This window comes from Diabrotica virgifera, chromosome 5 (assembly GCF_917563875.1).
Source record: "Diabrotica virgifera virgifera chromosome 5, PGI_DIABVI_V3a".
Classification (NCBI taxonomy): domain Eukaryota; kingdom Metazoa; phylum Arthropoda; class Insecta; order Coleoptera; family Chrysomelidae; genus Diabrotica; species Diabrotica virgifera.
In genome coordinates, this window is record NC_065447.1 from 57,818,485 (window position 1) to 57,838,609 (window position 20,125).

Genomic DNA, 20,125 nt, shown 5'->3' on the forward strand with positions numbered 1-20,125 from the left:
GGTGATTAAAAATCTGTTATCATCGGCCATTAATTTGGACAATGCAACCAGTTGTACGTCCAATATAAACATTGTAAAGAATAAATAGATATAATTAATATTACATATTTTGTATTTGATAATAATAAAATTGTAAAAAGTTGACTTTATATTAAACTTACCTAATATTTAGTAATTTTGAGTTATACGTTATCTCCGAACTAAGACATGCGAAGCAATTGGGCATTAAAAGAACAATATGTATGTAAATTCAGTGCGGAAAAGTAATGCGGAAAAGTAAAACTTTCCAAAGTAAAACGCGTGCGGAAAAGTAGACTTTTTGCATGCTCGTAGAAAAAAATATAATCGACTAATAAATTTTATTCGACGAATAAAACTGTTCAACGATTTATTTGTTTTTGGTGAAACCGGCTCTTAACCTGGCAAAAACTATGACACACAAATGATTTCATCGTATTCTATCTCTGACAGTATTTTCCCAATTTGTAGGTACTTTCATAATGTTTTAGATTCTGTTTTACTTGGTGTTGCCACATTATTCTTAGTCTTGTCTTTTCTTTATTACTTAGCAATCTTTTGTATAAAACTATTTTATCGTCACCCGTATGTGTACCTCCTAATATGCTCGAGCAATCTTATGCTTTGCGCTCTAATACATTTTGTAATTTTGGGTTCTCGGTATGAGTCATAAAAGCAATATTTGTCTCTATTTCGCTAAATTTCTTTGTTTCCTTTTTGTTTTTATTCTTCTTCCTTGTGTGCTTTGTGCCATCTCTCTGACGAGGCTAATTATTTTGGCAGATCTCTCTTGATGCTGCTCGATTTCTCTTGATGCTCTTCGCCCCTCTGTCTTACCCTTTATTATTAGTTCTAAGATACGATACTGGTTAACCTGAAGAATGTAATTTTCTAAATAATAATATTTTATTTATGTAATTTTAATAGAAATTAAATCGGAATCTTTTAATTTTATGTGGTTATTAAGAATTCCCGAATAGTGTTACCCCTTTGTAGGACTTCTTTGTTTCATAGTTTTTCCACCAACGGCACTCGTAGCATTCTTCTGTAATACACATATCTAGGACCTTTAGCTGTTTTATACCGCTTAAAATCTCCATGGCGCGAGGCCCTTAGGACCGCGAGGCCGTGGGCGGTCGCCCGCGCCCTACGCTGCCTCTGGTCATCTTCGGCTTGTGCAATCACTATTTGGTCGTAAGCAAAACTTCGGATACCCATTCCTTCGCCTTTCTTTTGCATGGTTTCAGGGTATTTTCCAGGAATATTTTGATCGGGGTAGGGGATGTGGAGTAGCCCAGTAGTAGTCCCTTTGTCCCTGTTTATATTTTGTTGTTAACTTATGCTTCCTTACAATTCTGAAAGACACTGTTAAAAGTGATGTTTGCAGTCTTCTGTCCTCCACTGTCTTCTTTAGTAGAAGCTAGGAGTACTGTGTCGGCCGCATATGGCAAATCATTGATGACTTCGCCGTTCAGAGTTATTCCTTTTTTTTTCACAGTTTTTCAGAAAGTCTATATTGAAACATATATTGAACCTGATATTAAATATACTTTGCAAGCCTCTATACTAATAAATAGATAGATTTGGCTAGTTTCTGGCATAAATAGCACGCATCACTACATCTCCCCTTGAGATTGCAACGAAAAAGTTGTACTTGAACGTAAATTGCTAATTACCGGAAAGGACAGATAAAACACAGTTAATTTCATACACTGATAAATAAAACAATTTGTTGAAATAAAGTCAAATAGACGATAATAAAATCGTATTAAAGTACACCTTATAACCTTCGTGTTTCAAGTTTAACAAAGATAGGCAGTTTTTATTATGCAAATGGTTAGACGTGAGTCATGCTCGATTTGAGGCATTGTTAACTATAATGATTGTTTCATGTGTACTGATCAATTATTTTATAAGAAGAAATTTACTTTAAGAAAGTAAATCTTATAAAGATGGTTCATATGAAATGCCGGCATAAAACCTCTACTAAGCAATATATAATATTGGCATAATTCATAAGTCGACCTTCATTTCGATACTTCTTTTACCGATTGTTGATTTATCTCATGCCATTTTGAGTAGACCAATATGCATATTGAGAATGCAAAAAGAGAAAGAGCTGTTAACCACAATAAAAGCAGCCAAAATCAAATACCTCGGTCATATCATGAGAAACAGCGAAGGATATGGACTACAGCAACTAATCTTGCAAGGAAAAGTGGAGGGAAAACGAGGACCAGGAAGGCGAAGGATTTCCTGGCTGAAGAATCTACGCACATGGTTCAACATAACAACCACAAGTCTTTTTAGAGCAGCAAGTGTGCAAAGTACAGATTGCCAATATGCATATCTTGGAACAATGATCAACTCTACAAATGATTACTTCCAGGAAATCAAAATCAGAATAGAAAAGGCTAGAGCAACAAAATGAGAAAAGTGCTCTGCACAAGAGATTTGAAATTTGGGTTAAGAATTAGGTTGGCTAGGTGCTACGTTTTCTCAACTTTGTTTTAGGGAATGGAAGCTAGGACCTTGAATGCGGCATCAATAAAAAAACTGGAATCATTCGAGCTGTGAGTGTAGCGAAGAATTCTGAAAATATCATGGACAGAATACGTCACAAATAAAGAGGTTATAAGAAAGATGAATAAAGAAATGGAAACCAAATACCATCAAATCAAGAAAATTAGAATATTTCGGATATATTACACGTGGAGAGAGATACAACTTGCTTCAACTGATTATGCATGGAAAGATTCATGGAAAAAGAAGCATAGGGAGACGCAGAATTTCGTGGCTTCGCAACCTGAGACAATTGTACGGATGTACAGTATGCGGCAAAATAAACAGTACTGAAATCAATATTTAAATCTTTAAGCCTATTTAAATATCTAATATACATGATATAGCCTTGCAAAAATTATTCACGACGACGCACGTTCCCGATAAACAAGATGTTAAAGATGCCCTCTGCCAGTGTCGGATCTACGGGGAGGAAAAATGAGGAAATTTCCTCCCGTAACAAGGTCCAAAATTAAAGAAAAAAATTGTTCAAACGTGAAAATATATTAGCTGACATGAAACCAAAACCACAGAAAGACAAATTCAACCCAATAAACACACTAGTTAGGAAAATTAAGTGAACTTAATGCCTATAAGTTATTATTTATGTTTTATGTAATTTGAGTTTATATTTTTATATCTTTTGGTTGGTTTTTCTTTGAAAGTTCCCCTTAAGGCAAATTTCCCCTACCAAGGTAAATTTATAGACCCGCCACTGCCTTTGACACGAAAAAATCTTTAATTCTAGTCCGAAATTTCGAAATGGCTGACGGTGGATCTGTTTGATTACTTCCGCATTACCCATATGTACGCATCTGGTGGCGTTAATTCTGGTGAGTGGCAACTCCCAAAATGACCACGCAGTATTCGAAAAAAACTTCCTGGCACTGTGACAGGTTGTCCCGTCCTGCTGAAACCATTGTTGATTTTAAGCTTGGACGGCTTTCGTGACCTTTTCCGTATTACCAAAAGAGTACTCCACCATAATTTTTTTTTCTGAAAAACTGAGAACCGTTCTGAAGCACCTAACATTATCATGGCATTCACATACGTTATAACGACGATTTGGAAACCACTCAGTACGTTTTGGCGCCCGACATATACAAATTTGAGGAATACGAATTTCAGTACTGTTTATTTTGCCGCATACCGTACTAAAAATACATCAAATTGGGGCAGTCAATGAGGTTATGTGGCTCCGAAATCTTCTTCTTCTTCTTGACTGGCTTTACAACTCGGGGTGAGTCTTCGCCGCATCCACTATGGCCCTCCATCGTCTGCGATCTTGCGCTTCGATTTGCCATTGTTGTACCCCAATCCTAGATAGATCGGTTTCAACATCATCCCTCCATCTTTTTCTGGGAGGGCCCACTGATCTTCTACCGTCTGGTCTCTCGAAGAACACTGTCTTTAGCACTCTGTCTTCCTCTGATCTTACTACATGACCTGCCCATCTGGCTCCGAAATCCATCCTACTATATCGATTAACGTGATATTTTAACAGTAAGTAGGGAATAGCCCAAGAAACAAAGTCTACCCTATGCCAATGTGTGCTTTTGTTTTGGGGGCGGTTCCCACCCCTTCTCGGGGGTGGAAAATTTTTTGCTTAAGTAACTACGGAAGTTGCTAGAGAACCTAATACTAAGCAAAAACTGTTCTCTAAATTTTTTTCGAAAACTCAATACTTTTTGAGTTATTCCTGGTTGAAAATTGGCCATTTTCATTGAACCATAACACCTTTTCAAACGGTTTTTTGCGAATACCTTAAAAACTATGCATCTAACTAAAAAAAACTATATAAAACATTTTTGTAGCTTATACAATAACAAAGAGATTCTTTCCTTTATGATTCTTCTAGTTCTAACACAAAAAGAGATATGGTAAGTGAAAAAAACTTGTTTTCTTGGTGCATGCTGAAATCAGTGTATTTAACTTGAAATAACAGAGAAACTCTGTTAGGTCGATTTTAGGTGTATAATGCTACCAATAACTTTTGTTGTGCTTAAAAAGACCTTAAGCTTAAATTAAGCAATATTAAATGTCGATTACGTTCAAACTATGCGAGATAAACTGTAAAAAATTTGATGACTAACGTATTTTAAGAAAAAAATGAGAAGTATATTTAACCCCTCATCCACAAGAATTTAAATGCATCGTATTCCTTCTACAATACATTTTACTATAGTGTTCTTTTTATGTTCAAAAAGTTGGGTGGGTTTAAAATGAATGGTTTTTGAAAAAAATAAGATCAAATTATTGAGCGCATTTTTAAATTTTCTTAAAAATGTTCTTATTTCTCCATGTAACTCGAAAATGATAAGAGATGCCAAAAAAGATGCCATACAAAAATGTATGTTTCTTCTAGATAAAATGTATTGTAGAAGGTAAGTAAAATGTATTGTAGAAGGAAAACGATGCATTTAAATTCTTGTGGATGAGGGGTTACATATACTTCTCAATTTTTTTCTTAAAATTCGTTAGTCATCAATTTTTTGCAGCATATCTCGCTTAGTTTGAATGTAATCGACATTTAATATTGCATATTTGAAAGGACTTTTCAAGCACAATAAAAGGTATTGTTAGCATTATACACTTAAAATCAACCGTTTCTCTGTTATTTCAAGTTGAATACACTAATTTGAGCATGCACCAAAAAAACAAACTCTTTTTACCTACCATATATCTTTTTGTGTTATAACTAGAAGATTGAAGAAGGAAAAAATCTCTTTGATTTTTTATGAGCTACAAAAATGTTTTATATAATTTTTTTAGTTAGATGCATTGTTTTTAAGGTATTTGCAAAAAACCGTTTGAAAAGGTGTTATATTTCAATGAAAATGGCCAATTTTCAACCACGAATAACTCAAAAAGTATTGAGATTTCGAAAAAAAAAATTATAGAACAGTTTTTGCTTAGAATTAGGTTCTCTAGCAGCTTCCAAAAAATATCCATATTGTATACAATACAATACATACCTTAGCAATATTAATGTCGATACGATACTCATTATACGAAATCAATACAATACTCTTGTATTGTCGATACGCTTGCCTGGATATTATTTGAAAATATCGATATCGAGAAAAAAAATAAAACGCCACAGTTGTTTGGATTATATTTTGTGGAATATTTAGATCAAAAATAATTATTTATGTATATAAAACTATAAGTGATCTGCAACCCAAGCATCAGCTGTTGTAATATTTTACACTTAAGTGAAACTCCACAATACTAGAACGACTCAACAAGACTAGAAACTGAGATCAAAAAAAGCATCAAGAAGAGAAAGCTGAAGTAATGAGAGGACCCAAATATAGGTTGCTAAAAAATATCATGCCAGGGGAAATAGCAGGCAAACGGAATCCAGGACGAAGAAAGACTTCATGGTTGAAGTATTTGCGGGATTAGTATGGTATTGATATACAAGCATGCTGTTTAGGGTGACAGTGACAGTAAAAAAAAAATTAAGATAGTTATGATGGTAATCAACGTTCTAAAAAGACATGGTACATGAAAAAGAACGATAAAAGACACTTGTTCATTCATATTTTTCACTTATTATAATACGACGATATAAGACTTTACAGTTACGTACTCTAAAAAAACAACTTTTTTCTTTATTTAGTCCGTAATACGTTTTCATTAATATTTATTGTTCCCATACATATTTTTCGCTTTGAGTTAATCTACATCCTTTGTTTTGAATCCTACGGTCGTCGACTCAGTTTAAATTAAACTCAATTGAAATTTTTGTAAATGGATCACAGTATCACAGATGTTTTTTACTAGCCTCGTTTGTAGATTTCACGTAATTAATTTTAAGAGATAACAGGTAACCGTATTTTATGACTTAATGAAAATGTTTCGTATCTGCAAACTGAAGATAAGAGGAGAAACGTCGTAAATATCGTTGGCAAAACGAGGTTTTATTAGGTAGTTATATAGTTTAGTCCGGTTTTTAAAATCTCAAATAATGTTAATAAAAAAATGTACGTGAAGATTGATAAAAGAGAATGATAACGAAAAACAGAAAACCGAAAAATGTAGAAAATCATCTTTTTCGATGTTTTTAAATGAGGTATAAAATTAGTGGGAGAAGATTAGATACAAAAGAAATTAAAAATGTATGTAAACAGCTGAAGAGGAACAAAGCACCTGGACCAGAGAATATACTTACCCGAAGAAATGTTTAAGTACAGAACGAACAAATTGTACGAACATCTTCGGCAACTACTTCAAGAATGCATGACATTATATATCAGTAGGGGAGAGCTGGTACAATTGTAACACGGTACAAAATGTAACATTGCTTATAAACCTCTCGTTTCTGGTCGACTAAAGTTGGCAACGCTGCATGTGAGAAAGTATTTAGTGATGGAATGTTGACCGTAGTTTGACGATGTTAAGTGAGGGAGTAGGGAGTTAAGTTGTTAGATGAAAATATTAGTTTTTATGCCTGGCAAGTAAAATTAACACTTTCGCTGCTGGCTTCTATAATACGGAGTTGCCGGGTGCGGCATTTTTTTTATAAAAATTGTAATTTTTTGGGCTTTATAATTGCTTTAGTACTAAACTGAAGCTCATATATAGGGAGTTTAGTTGTTTTTTATCAATGTCACGCATGCGTGTCGGGCGCACCAAGGTCTAATTTTTTTGCCAAGTGCTGACTGACACGCATGCGTGTCAATATATTTTTTACTACTTTAAAAGTTTATTGAAGGCAATTTTAATAAAACTCAGTAAAAACAATTAGAATACACCTGTTTCAATACATGCGCACTGCTCGAATGATTTGAACGTGTGTCCGACTTGACCTCGCTAATTTGTATCCCTTATTCTAGCATGCCCTATTGCCGAATGTCGTCTCATTGGGAAATTCTGAAAACGGCAAACATATTTTAAACACTTTGTGCCTTAGTAACACGTTAACAAGACCTGAATTATCTGCTGCATACGCTGTATTTAAAATGCTCTGTTAAATATAGCTGGTCTGATCTCACGCAAGTATGTCGTCAGCACCTGACAAAATAACTTAAGGTCACGCATGCGTGACATCAGCAGTGAAAGCGTTAATTACATTTTGTATTTTTTGGATAATCGCTCTAGTTTTAGAGTTATTATTTAGAAAGACTCATATTATACCTTTATCAATATATTTAATAAATTGAGATTATATTTCGTGATGTGTTATAAAATTCTGCTAAACCATTGGCATGTCGTTGTGGTACAATTGTAACACTAGCAATGGGTACATTTGTAACATGTATTACCCATACCATTATATACATACGCATTATATTATGTATGTTTCACTAAGTATGTGATATATGTATGTATGTGTATCACTATGTATGCGAAATACATATATATGTATACATGATGTTTGGTAGGTAGATGGAAATTTTTTAAGGGATAATAGGGTCGCCATTTGCAACATTTTTTGCTAATAATGTATCGCTCAAACTGTTAAGGTTTCCGAAATAAAGTTAAATTTGTCAATATTCGAAAATAAGGCTGCTCGTCTATTTTATTTTTAAAAATAATTATCTAAGCGAGATACTTCCCTGACATACAAAATACCTTACATATTACTTGCTCAGATTGCAAAAACCCTTCGTTGTTAATGCAACTCCAAACACATTTCGGATGTCAAAACAGTAAAACGCACCTTTCATGCGCATACAATAACCATGTTTATAAACCAAAATAAACCACTTCATAGCAGGTAGATTGTTTTTTGTTTGTTATGCGTTCGGAGAATGACGATAGCTGATGGAAATTGTATGCGAAGAGTCAGTGTTGTAGGTTTACATTTTTATTCCATTTGTAAAACAGGGAGGTAGTACGCCTAGATAATTTTTAAACGTGAAATAGACGGTTGTCGAATATTGACAAATTTAACTTTATTTCGGAAACCTTAACAGTTTGAGCGATACATTATTAGCAAAAAATGTTGCAAATGGCGTCCCCTATTATCCCTTAAAAATTTCCATCGACCTAGCAAACACCCTGTATATTATATATAATGTTTGTGTGTTATAGAATACATCTTTGATTTATATGTTCATTTCAAGTAGCAGTAAGTAGGTCTTTATATAATATTTAACTGTTTATTCGTTTACAAGACACCTATTTATAAATACTTATTTTGGGAGTAAGTTGGATAAAATTCGATGATCTTGACATTGTTACATTTGTCCCCTTTATGTGTTACAATTGTCCCTCGAATGGGCACAGATGTAACACTTGTTGTTAAGATAAAATGATGCATTTTTCTAGTTACCTAATCAATAAAACTTACAAAATAAAATTGGAAATTGAAGTTAAATGTTCAAGCTATATTCCCCTATTTTTATATCCCACTTATATGGAACCCATTTTTCAATAAAAAATTACAAGTAAAAAATGTTACAATTGTACCCGCTCTCCTACTACACATAAAAAAGGTGATAAAAATAATTGTGAAAATTACCGAGGAATAGCTGTAACCGGATCTATGAGTCGAATATATGTATATGTATATGTTATAGTTATAAGGTTTTAAAGAATCGAATTGAGAGAGAATACTTAGATTCTAGATCTAGAGAATACTTAACCCAGATAAGAAAGTTTGGAGGCACATCAAAAAAGACTATCCTACACACCTACAAAACAAACATAAGGTCTATTATCGATTACAGGGCTTGTCTCTATGCCTCACTCAATCCTAGACAGAACCAAACCGTCCTTGGTTGTCAAACTATGGCATTTCTTTTGAAAAAATGAACAAAATTTTGGTAAACTTGGATCCGACTGTTAAAATCGGAGTTATGGGAAATTTCATAAAAATCAATTGAAAAATATGCACTGGCTTTTTCCAAGTGTAATTCAGCTTTCATACGTGCGATTAACTTTCAAAATGACCTCACTTTAAAGGTAATTGTTTCAGCTTTAAGAAAACTTTGCAAAATTACTTTATCCTATTTATCTATTAATAAAGAAGTTATACTTAACAATTAAACAATAAACAAATTAAACAATACAAAAATTCAAAAGTTGCGAATTCATTTGTTTATAGGAGATTTAAACAAAATTAAGCTGTAAACTTTCAAAATCTGCCTAGTAGAAGTTACAGAACAACTCAAAACAAAAATTTTTAATCTTTGGTAAATGTTTCTACGTTCATTTTTGACCCAGATAATATCTTCCATATTATGGAGCTTTTAATAACGCGCTCTAAGCCGCACGTTCAGCCCATAGCTAATGCGGGCTCGCGTAAATCGCGAGCGTAAATCAACTTTCAATATCTTGGCAAAAATTAACATAGAAACATTTACCAACGCTTAAAATGTTCGTTTGGAGTTGTTCTATAACTTCCATTAGCCAGATTTTCAAAGTTTATAGCTTAATTTTGATTAAGTCTCTTAAACAAATTAATTAGCAACTTTTTAATGAAATTTTTAATTTTTAGTTAATATAACTTTTGTACTATTAACAATAAAATCATTTTGCAAAAGTTTTTTTAAAGCTAAAACAATTACCTTTAAAATGATGGGGTAAATTAATTAACAAAGTTAATCAGACGTAAGAAAGATGAGTTATTCTTTATACTTGGAAAAGCCTCATGGAACGTCTATTTTGCAATTGTTTTTCACTAAATTTGATATAACTCCGATTCTAACAATCGGCTCGAAAGTTTTCCAAAGCGCATTTTGTTCATTTTTCCAAAGTAAAAAATTTTTATTTTCGTAAAATTGAGGGGATGGGTACAAAGTTTCGGCTCCAATGCTATTTAAATGGGATTCATTTTTTTCGAATCCTGAGAAAACTAATAAGTACTTGTGAAAAATTTAAACGCAGAATTAAAGATTATGTTCTTACCGAGGGCGAAAGGTCCATGAAAGCTTCTATAATGTTTATTTTAATAAGTTACAGGGATGAAAAACTAAGAGAAAATGTAGTGTGATTTTTAATTTCAAATATCTCCTTCAAAAGAAACTTTTTATTTATTCTAAGGGACTTTCGGCCCGCGATAATAATTTAGTCTTTCATTCTGCGTTTAAATTTTTTAAAAATATTTATTAGTTTTTTCAGGATTCGAAAAAACTGGACATCATGTCCGTGGTGATATTTTCCAAATCAAACATTCGCTAACTTTGTCATACAACGCACTGGAGTTGAATAGAATATGGTGACAGGACATTGCATCGGGAATATTTTGAGTTGTTGATTAAATAATATTGATAGTGTATTTGATAAATAATTGATTTAAGACGTGAACTTAATAAAAAGTTGTTTATTATTTATTATTTATGGAAGATCCAAGCAGAGAATACTACACCAGGATATATTCTGTTATCCAAGTATTTTGTTATTAAAGATGTTCAAAATTATAAGCATTCCATAGTAACAATACATTATTAAAAAATCACTTTATCACTTTTCCTCTATTCTCGATTGAGTATTAGTTTTTGTTGTACAGTACAGAATTTTTCCCGAGTGACACTTTGACAGTTTTAATTTCACGAGCCGAAGGCGAGTGAAATTATGTCAAAGTGTCACGAGAGCAAAAATTCTATATTAATTTCAGAGGTCGAGTGCAATTTGTTGCGATTATTTCATGAATAAAACTGTTCAAAACCAAAATTTTATTGTAATTTATTTATGTAAGTACCATTAAACACACAGTTTTTATAAATATTTGACGATTGAAAGTCATCACTTTTATAATTTTTAAAACATTAATTGTCATTAATGTCACTGAATGTATTTCTTCGTAGCAACGGAGGGCATCTGACGTAATATACTTAACGACGGGAGATTATCCAAAATTATCGATTTAATTCAGATTTCTGCAGCTTTCTATTGGTCAGAATCTCCTATGAATGAAATAATCAGTAGTAATTGCACAAGAGCTCTGAAATTATTGAATTTTTCCCGAGTGACACTTTGACAGTTTTAATTTAAAAATAATAAGAAATGTCAAAGTGTCACGAGAGCAAAAATTCTATATTAATTTCAGAGGTCGAGTACAATTTGTTGCTATTATTTCATGAATAAAACTGTTCAAAACCAAAATTTTATTGTAATTTATTTATGTAAGTACCATTAAACACACAGTTTTTATAAATATTTGACGATTGAAAGTCATCACTTTTATAATTTTTAAAACATTAATTGTCATTAATGTCACTGAATGTATTTTTTCGTAGCAACGAAGGGCATCTGACGTAATATACTTAATGACGGGAGATTATCAAAAATTATCGATTTAATTCAGATTTCTGTAGCTTTCTATTGAGCAGAATCTCCTATGAATGAAATAATCATATTAATTAACTGAATTAATAATGCAATTATTCAAGTAACAGTTATCCAATAACATTCAAAAGCCATCTCTATAAAGTTAATAATGACATTGTCAAATAATGTTAACATATATTCATACCAGTGAGAATTTCGTAATTTGCCATGTAAAGCCAGAAAAAGTAGGGATAGCCGTAAAATATTTGCGCCTATACATGGGGAGTCCGATAAGTACTTAGCCTACAAAAGGAAAAGGAAAATTTTGGAAAAGTGGCAATTTATTTTTCTACATAGTCTCCTTTTAGCTCGATACGCTTGACTCAGCGAAGCTCCAACTTCTTTAACCCGTTTGAAAAATACCTTTTCTCGAGGTCTGCAAAATAGGCTTCCGTGGCGGCGATGACCGCCTCATCCGACTTAAATTTCTGCCCAGCTAGTGCCTTTTTCAAGTTTGGAAACAAATAGTAGTCGCACGGGGCCAAATCTGGAGAATACGGTGGATGGGGCAACAGTTCGTAGCCCAATTCGACCAATTTGGCCATGACGACGGAGGAGGTGTGAGCTGGTGCGTTGTCATGGTGGAAGAGCACTTCTTTCTGTCATGGGGTCGGTTTCCTGTGATCGTTTTGTCCTTCTCCAAGTAGTCTATGTAGATCACACCTTGTGAATCCCAGAAAATGCTGGCCATTACCTTTCCGGCCGATTGGACAGTCTTCGCCTTCTTCGGAGCACGTTCGCCGGGTGCTATACACTCTATCGACTGTTTCTTGGTTTCTGGTGTAGAATCCATGTTTCGTCGACGGTTATGAATCGACGTAAAAACTCCTTTGGATCACACTTAAATAGCGTCAAACACTGCTCTGAAGTGGTCTCACGGTTGCGCTTATTGTCTGAAGTGAGCAAACGCGGCACCCATCTCACCGACAGCTTTGTCATGCGCAAAATTTCATGCAGAATATGACCTACGCGGTCTTTTGAAATGCCTACCGTGTCAGCTATCTCGCGCACCTTCAGTAGGCGGTCTGAAAAACAAGATCGTGGTTTTTTGTCACGTTATTCTCCATATTCGCCATTTTCGGGGAACCTACGCGTGGATCATCAAAAACCGACGTTCGTCCACGTTGAAACTAATTAAACCAATTTTTGACAGTTGCCATCGAAGGAGAAGAGTCACCGTACACAGCATCCAAGCGCTCTTTGAGTTCGCTGCGTGATTTCTCTTCCAAAAACAAGAATCGAATCACCGACCGACATTGCTCTTTTTCCATTTTATTAAAATTCGCGGACACTCTGACTTTCACAGGCAATCACAACAATACTATAATTTCGATTTGGCTGAAATTTTGATATTAGCCGTCTACGAGCAAGGTTCATAGATAGGGGTTAGGTTATCTCATAACTATGTGGGCGGAAGCGAGAGGGAGGGGAATGCCTACGTCACTCGTACGACAAAGTCAAGTTTGACAGTTGTATGTGGTTATATTTCCGCATATTTTTGTGGAATTTTCTTATAATATCGTTTATTTGTTTAATATTTGTTGAGTTTTTAAGCATATAAGGACTATATTACTATAATTACTTATTTGGGTCCTATACAAAGGCAGTAATGACTTGTGAAGTGTGTTTTCGTAACCGTGTAAGGTTAGTTTAACAATTATAATATTACACATAATAATATGTAGTTTTGAATGTTATAATAATAAAACATTTTTTAGATGAGTGGTGGTAACATTTGTAGCATAGCTATATGTAAAAGCAACTCCAAAATTCCTGAACCAGATGGAAACAAAATAATGTTTTTGGACATTTCCCAAATACCTTAAATTATCAAACAATAATGGATAATAAAATGTTACAAGATAAATGGGCCTCTAAACATAAGAAAATAGGTAGCAAACATTTCCTCGTGTCTGAATATGTTAATATTATGTTACGTCTTTTTTATATTTTAACCTAATAATAAATTATTTATATTATTCGTTCTTTTGTTGTTGCATACCACCAAAAATGATAAAAGTGCTGCACATTCCACGAAAAACATAATAAGTAAGTACCTACATATTAGTATTTTTGATTTTAAACTTTTTCTTCTATTTTTTTGGATTTTTGTGCTAATTAAATTGTTTTCTCCATTTAAAACACACATAATAAGTGTTAAATGAATTCTAGTTTTTTGTTAGCAGACTATTGATTTTTAAGGGAAAAATTGATATAATTACCAATATAAGAACCACTTAAATATACCTATACCCAAGAAAATCTCAAAATATATTGCAAAACCTAAGTTTTTGAACCTTTTATTAGCATTGACTCTTATGACAATTTTAAAATTGTCGTACGGATGACGTATTCCCGCCTTTAAAAAGCCAGCCTTTGAATTGTCTACAGTTATGAGACAACCTACGCCCTAATCTATTAACCTTGGTCTACGAGAATGCATTAAATGACAGTACACTTCATTTGCGATAGTGGCGCCATCGGGCGGAGAGGCTAAGTACTTGCCCTAGTACTCTTAAATATCTCTAATAAATTGGGACAGTGGTTCTCAGCCTTTTTGATTCATATATGTACCACCAAATTCTTTGGTGATATACATTGGTAGTATATCAAAGTGATTTACTACCTGTTTAGCTAGGTAGTCTAAGCAACTCTAATTTTGATGCTGGAATTTTAAAGAATGGATAGAAAATTCAACGAGTAAAATTTTTTTTACTCGGCCGGCGTAGCCGAGTGGTAGTGTGCTAGGCTAGCGTGCCGGTGGTCCGGAGTTCAAATCCTACCGCCGGCAAGAACAACTAGACATTTTTAAAAATGTTTATAGGCCCCAGGTCGACTCAGCCTGAATAAAATGAGTACCTTGGGTAAAACCAGGGGTAATAATAGGCGGTTGAAGCGTAGCACTGGCCCTGTTACCTTCCTTGTATACCGTGGGCCCTAGATATAACAGACTACCCTGCTATACTCCCAAAGCCACGTGAGCGGTATAAAACGGGAGACTATTATTATTAAATTTTTTTTTTATATTTTTAGGTTTTATATGGGTACCTAGTTAGAAAAACGAACTAATCAGTGAGAAGGTTGTGCTTGAGTATTTCTACATAACAGATTAACATCTGGTTCGGTGTTACCTAGATACACTCGAAGATAAGATACAAATAGTGGAGTCACTGAAGGTTTTCACCTCCGATTTCGTTGAATCTTCATCGATTTTCATGAAAATTAGTGAGTAGTTAGAAGATACTTCAAGGAACAAAGGTGACATGATGCCAACTTGCGCTTTTACCCTGGGGGTGGATGCCACCCCTTCTCGGGGGTGAAATTTTTTTTATTAAAAATAATACCAGAAAGCGATAGAGTGGCAACTTCTAAGCAAAATTTGTTATATAAAGTTATTAACATAAATCAATACTCTTTGAGTTATTAAATATCAAAGATTTTATTCTTCTTAAAAAAGAAAATTATCTTAACTTAAAAAGTATTACTCAAAAACCTTTGTAAAAATTTTTTTTATATATATATATATATAGCTTTATAATTATAGCTTTTGTAAAAAAGCTATAATTACCAAAATTAAAGATAGTAGAAAATTTAATACACTCCCCACTTAAAGACCTAAACTAATGTTATTTCAAAGTGAGTTATTAGTGTAGGAAACAGAGGTTGAACCTTGCAAAATGGACACAAGTCCGGTTTTTATTTTTTTTCTTTTAAATCAAGGGGTTCTTATTATAAGACTAACTTTTTCTGAAAAAACTTCGCCCCGGAACCCCCCTTTTCACCCCTTTAAAGGGGGTAATTTGTGGTTTTTGCGGAACGTAGCCCTTCCTGTACCTTTTACAAAAAATTTATTTTATAGAAATATGAAGAGGACTATATTTTCTACGATTTATTTCCGACAGCATATGTCTATCATCCACCGTTTAGAGGGGGTGGCGCCCCAAAGTTGACAAGTTTTTAAAAAAGATGTTTTAAAAAAAAATATATTTTTCCCTAACTGTAACGGAAATTAAGAAGAAATTCTGCGGCAATTATTCACAAATAAGTGAATGATTTTTTGGTATTGGTTTCACTTAAGGGTAATTGCCCTATTTTTAATTACAGGGTGTTACATTTTAAAAAACCCCTTTTTATACCATCTGAACCGTTTATGCTAGAGTAAAAAGACTTTCAGCGATTACCCACGTACTGGTGCTATTTACAAATTTGTATAATGCACCCCCATTTTTTCCCGGGAACCACCCAAAAAAAAGAATAATTAATAAATAAAGTGATTTTCTTGGAATCCTTCACACACAATGCCCTTTATTAATATGCTTCATATATCATTTTGTGCACGTTATTATTACCCATGCATGGACACCAAAAGCGATTTCCTAGTGTAACCCCTGTAGCCCAAAAAAAATAAATAAAATGGGGGGTTGAAATTTTTTTTTGTTTTTTGATTTTTGATCCATATGGGCATATGCTTCATCAATAGTGCTTTTCAAAAATATATATGGTTATTGCAACGTCCCTGCGGAAACCACCCCAATCCTTGGAAATATACTGCAAAAACTACCCCTATATCTCGGCGAGGATGTTTTTACGATTTTCTCATTACCTATGCATTCTTTTTAAACAGAACTTATACAAGGTTAAAGACCACTATTTTCTCTAAAAATTAGGTCCTATTCATTTTTTTCGTATAAGCAACCGTTACGGCACAGTGGCGCCGTAAACCTCATATATGCTTTGGCGGGCTCCAGTTTTTGTTTTATTTTTCGTCATCTGTTCGTTTTATTGATAAAGTACTTATGTAAAATAAAATAACACAGTGTAACCTACAAATTATGACCTATGCACATTTTACATTATTTGCTCCCCAAAGCCACAGAGGTGGCCCAAAATCAATTTTTGCATATTTTCGCCACCTACACGCATTTTATTGCATTAATGCTACCTTAATAGCACAATATTCACCCCTAAGTGGTCGCTAAGCAGTGGTGGATCCAGGGAGGGGTGATGGGGGCCATCACCCCCACCCCTCTCAAACCAAGTGATATTATATTTAAAGATTATAAAAATATTCGTTTATTTTTATAGAAATACTAATATTATATTAATATAATTTTTATAATGACTTTTTATGCTTTAGCGACAGTGGCGGATCCAGCATCGTTAAGAGGGGGGTGCCAATTGGCTAAATTTCTATAAAAATAAATGAATATTTTTATAATCTTTGAATATAATATCACTTGGTTTGAGAGGGGGGAGGTGATCACCCCCCATCACCCCTCTCTGAATCCGTCACTGCTTAGCGACCACCTAAGGGTAAATATTGTGCTATTAAGGTAGCATTAATGCAATAAAACGCGTGTAGGTGGCGAAAATATGCAAAAAATGATTTTGGGCCACCACTGTGGCTTTGGGGCGCAAAGATTGTAAAATGTGCATAAGTCATAATTTGTAGGTTACACTGTGTTGTTTTATTTGACAAGTACTTTATCAATAAAACGAACAGATGACGAAAAAAAAAACAAAAACTGGAGCCCGCCAAAGAATATATGAGGTTTACGGCGCCACTGTGCCGTAACGGTTGCTTATACGAAAAAAATGAATGGGACCTAATTTTTAGAGTAAAGAGTGGTCTTTAACCTTGTATAAGTTTTGTTTAAAAATAATGCATAGGTAATGAGAAAATCGTAAAAACATGCTCGCCAAGGGATAGGGGTAGTTTCTGCAGTATATTTTCAAGGATAGGGGTGGTTTCCGCAGGGATGTTGCAATAACCATATATATTTTTGAAAAGTACTATTGATGAAGCATATACCCATATGGATCAAAAAGCAGAAAACAAAAAAATTTTCAACCCCCATTTTATTTATTTTTTTGGCTACAGGGGTTGCACTAGGAAATCTCTTTTGATGTCCATGTCTTGGTAATAATAACGTGCACAAAATGATATATGAAGCATATTAATAAAGGGCATTGTGTGTGAAGGATTCCAAGAAAATCAATTTATTTATTAATTCTTCTTTTTTTTTGGGTGGTTCCGGGGAAAAAATGAGCGTGCATTATACAAATTTGTAAATAGCACCAGTACATGGGTAATCGCTGAAAGTCTTTTTACTCTAGGAAAAACGGTTCAGATGGTATAAAAAGGGGTTTTTTAAAATGTAACACCCTGTAATTAAAAAACGGGCAATTACCTTTAAGTGAAACCTATATCAAAAAATCAATCAATTATTTGTGAATAATTGCCGCAGGATTTCTTCTTAATTTCCGTTACAGTTAGGGAAAAATACATATTTTTTAAAAACATCTTTTTAAAAAACTTGTCAACTTTGGGGCGCCACCCCCGCTAAACGGTGGATGCTAGACAGATGCTTCGGAAAACAAATCGTAGAAAATATAGTCCTCTTAATATTTCTATAAAAGAAATTTTTGAAAAAGGTACAGGAAGGGCTACGTTCCGCAAAAACCACAAATTACCCCATTTAAAGGGGTGAAAAGGGGGGTTCCGGGGCGAAATTTTTTCAGAAAAAGTTAGTCTTATAATAAGCACCCCTTGATATACCAGAAAAAAAATAAAACCGGACTTGTGTCCATTTTGCAAGGTTCAACCTTTGTTTCCTACACTATATGGATAATTGAATGCTTATTTTTTTCGACGAGTACTGAAATCTAAGTATTCAAGCTTACATAACGGGAAAACGATGTATTTTATATGTATATAATATACTTTTTAAGCACTTGTCAAAGTACTTCGGAATATCTATCAAATGAGCTCCAGTAGAAGTTAATAGCATCAAAATTAAGCAAGTTATGATGAAAATAAGAGAACCCTTTCAATTTTTTTAGGATAAAGTGAAAAATAAAACATACGCCATTTCCACAAAAATTAAAATTTGTAGTAATCCTCACAAGAATTTTTTTAGGTTAACATAGTTAATGATTTCAACAATTTTAACCGGTTTAGAATGCATATTTTTGAAAAAAAAGGTATAATTTAAAAAAATCAGAATTTTTAAAATTATCGAACTTTTCATTTTCTTTTGATAGTAACTCCAAAAATACTCAATATATATACGTAAAAAATCATATATAACTAAATTTTAGTTTTTTCTGTTTCAAATACTTTATTTATTTTACTATTTCCGTAGAGTAAAAAATAACCGAGATAGAGACGTTTAATAATTCAATTTTGCTGCGAGAACCGGGACCATTTAACCTTTTATTTTTAAAAAACTAAGAGGTTTAAAAGACTAATTTTGACGTTTTTTAATAGCTCTTGGAATCAACTTTTAATTAGTTTTTAGGTGAACCTAATATCCTAAAAATTAACGGAGTTATTTACAAAAAAACAATAACATTTTTTGGAAACATTTTTAAAAGATACATTTTGAAACATTTTTGGTGCATAAATTTTAATGCTATAAACTTGTTCGATGGCTTATTTGATAGATATTTCTATGAACTTTGACAAATGTTTAATAAGTTTATGTTATAAAATGCACCATTTTCCCGGTATTTAAGCTTGAATACTTAGATTTGGGTACTCGACGAAAGAAATATACATTCAATTACATATAACTCACTTTTAGTTAACATTGAAAGGTTTTTCTAGTAAGTAGACTATTTGATTTTTTATTAGCCTCAATTTTGATCATAATAACTTTTTTGCACAAACTTATAGTTTTTGAGTTAGGAATTTATGAAAAATCGGTTAAAAACATACCTACATTTTTCTCACGAAAAATTAAAATGTTTGATCTTTAATAACTCAAAAAGTTTTGATTTATTTTAATAAATTTATATAACAAATTTTGCTTATAATTTGTACTTCTATCGAATTGTGGGGTTATTCTTAATAAAATAATTTTCACTCCCGAGGAGGGGTGGCATCCACCCCCAGGGTAAAAGCGCAAGTTGGCACCATGTTACCTTTGTTCCTTGAGATATCCTCTAACCACTTACCAATTTTCATGCAAATCGATGGAGGTTCAACGAAATCGGAGGCGGAGGTAATAGCTCATATCCACCTTCAGTGACTGCACTATAAATGAAGTTTGTTTCTTTATAAGTTCTTAATATACATTCTCGCACAGGTATGTTGTCGAAAAGGGTATCAAGTATTTTAAAGCGCGTTTTGCAAGGGAAGGGAAATCAGAATTCCCTCCTCTGTTTTTTATTATTGCGGTGCTGATTTTGGCGGTCTTCTTATATTTTGCGTACCACCGCAAATAATGATATGTACCACCAGTGGTACATGTACCAAATG

The 20,125-nt window shown here is 33.4% G+C and overlaps 1 protein-coding gene and 1 long non-coding RNA gene across 4 annotated transcripts in view; one reads left to right on the forward strand and one right to left on the reverse strand.

The window, feature by feature from the left end:
* Nucleotides 1-20,125, reverse strand: part of LOC114330483 (transducin beta-like protein 2) — a 517,566-nt gene that overhangs the window by 72,697 nt on the left and 424,744 nt on the right. The gene's annotated exons all lie outside the window — the stretch shown is intronic.
* Nucleotides 13,243-13,841, forward strand: LOC114330482 (uncharacterized). Its single transcript, XR_003652481.2, has 2 exons — nt 13,243-13,506; nt 13,581-13,841. It is a non-coding gene; the product is annotated as an uncharacterized LOC114330482 (long non-coding RNA).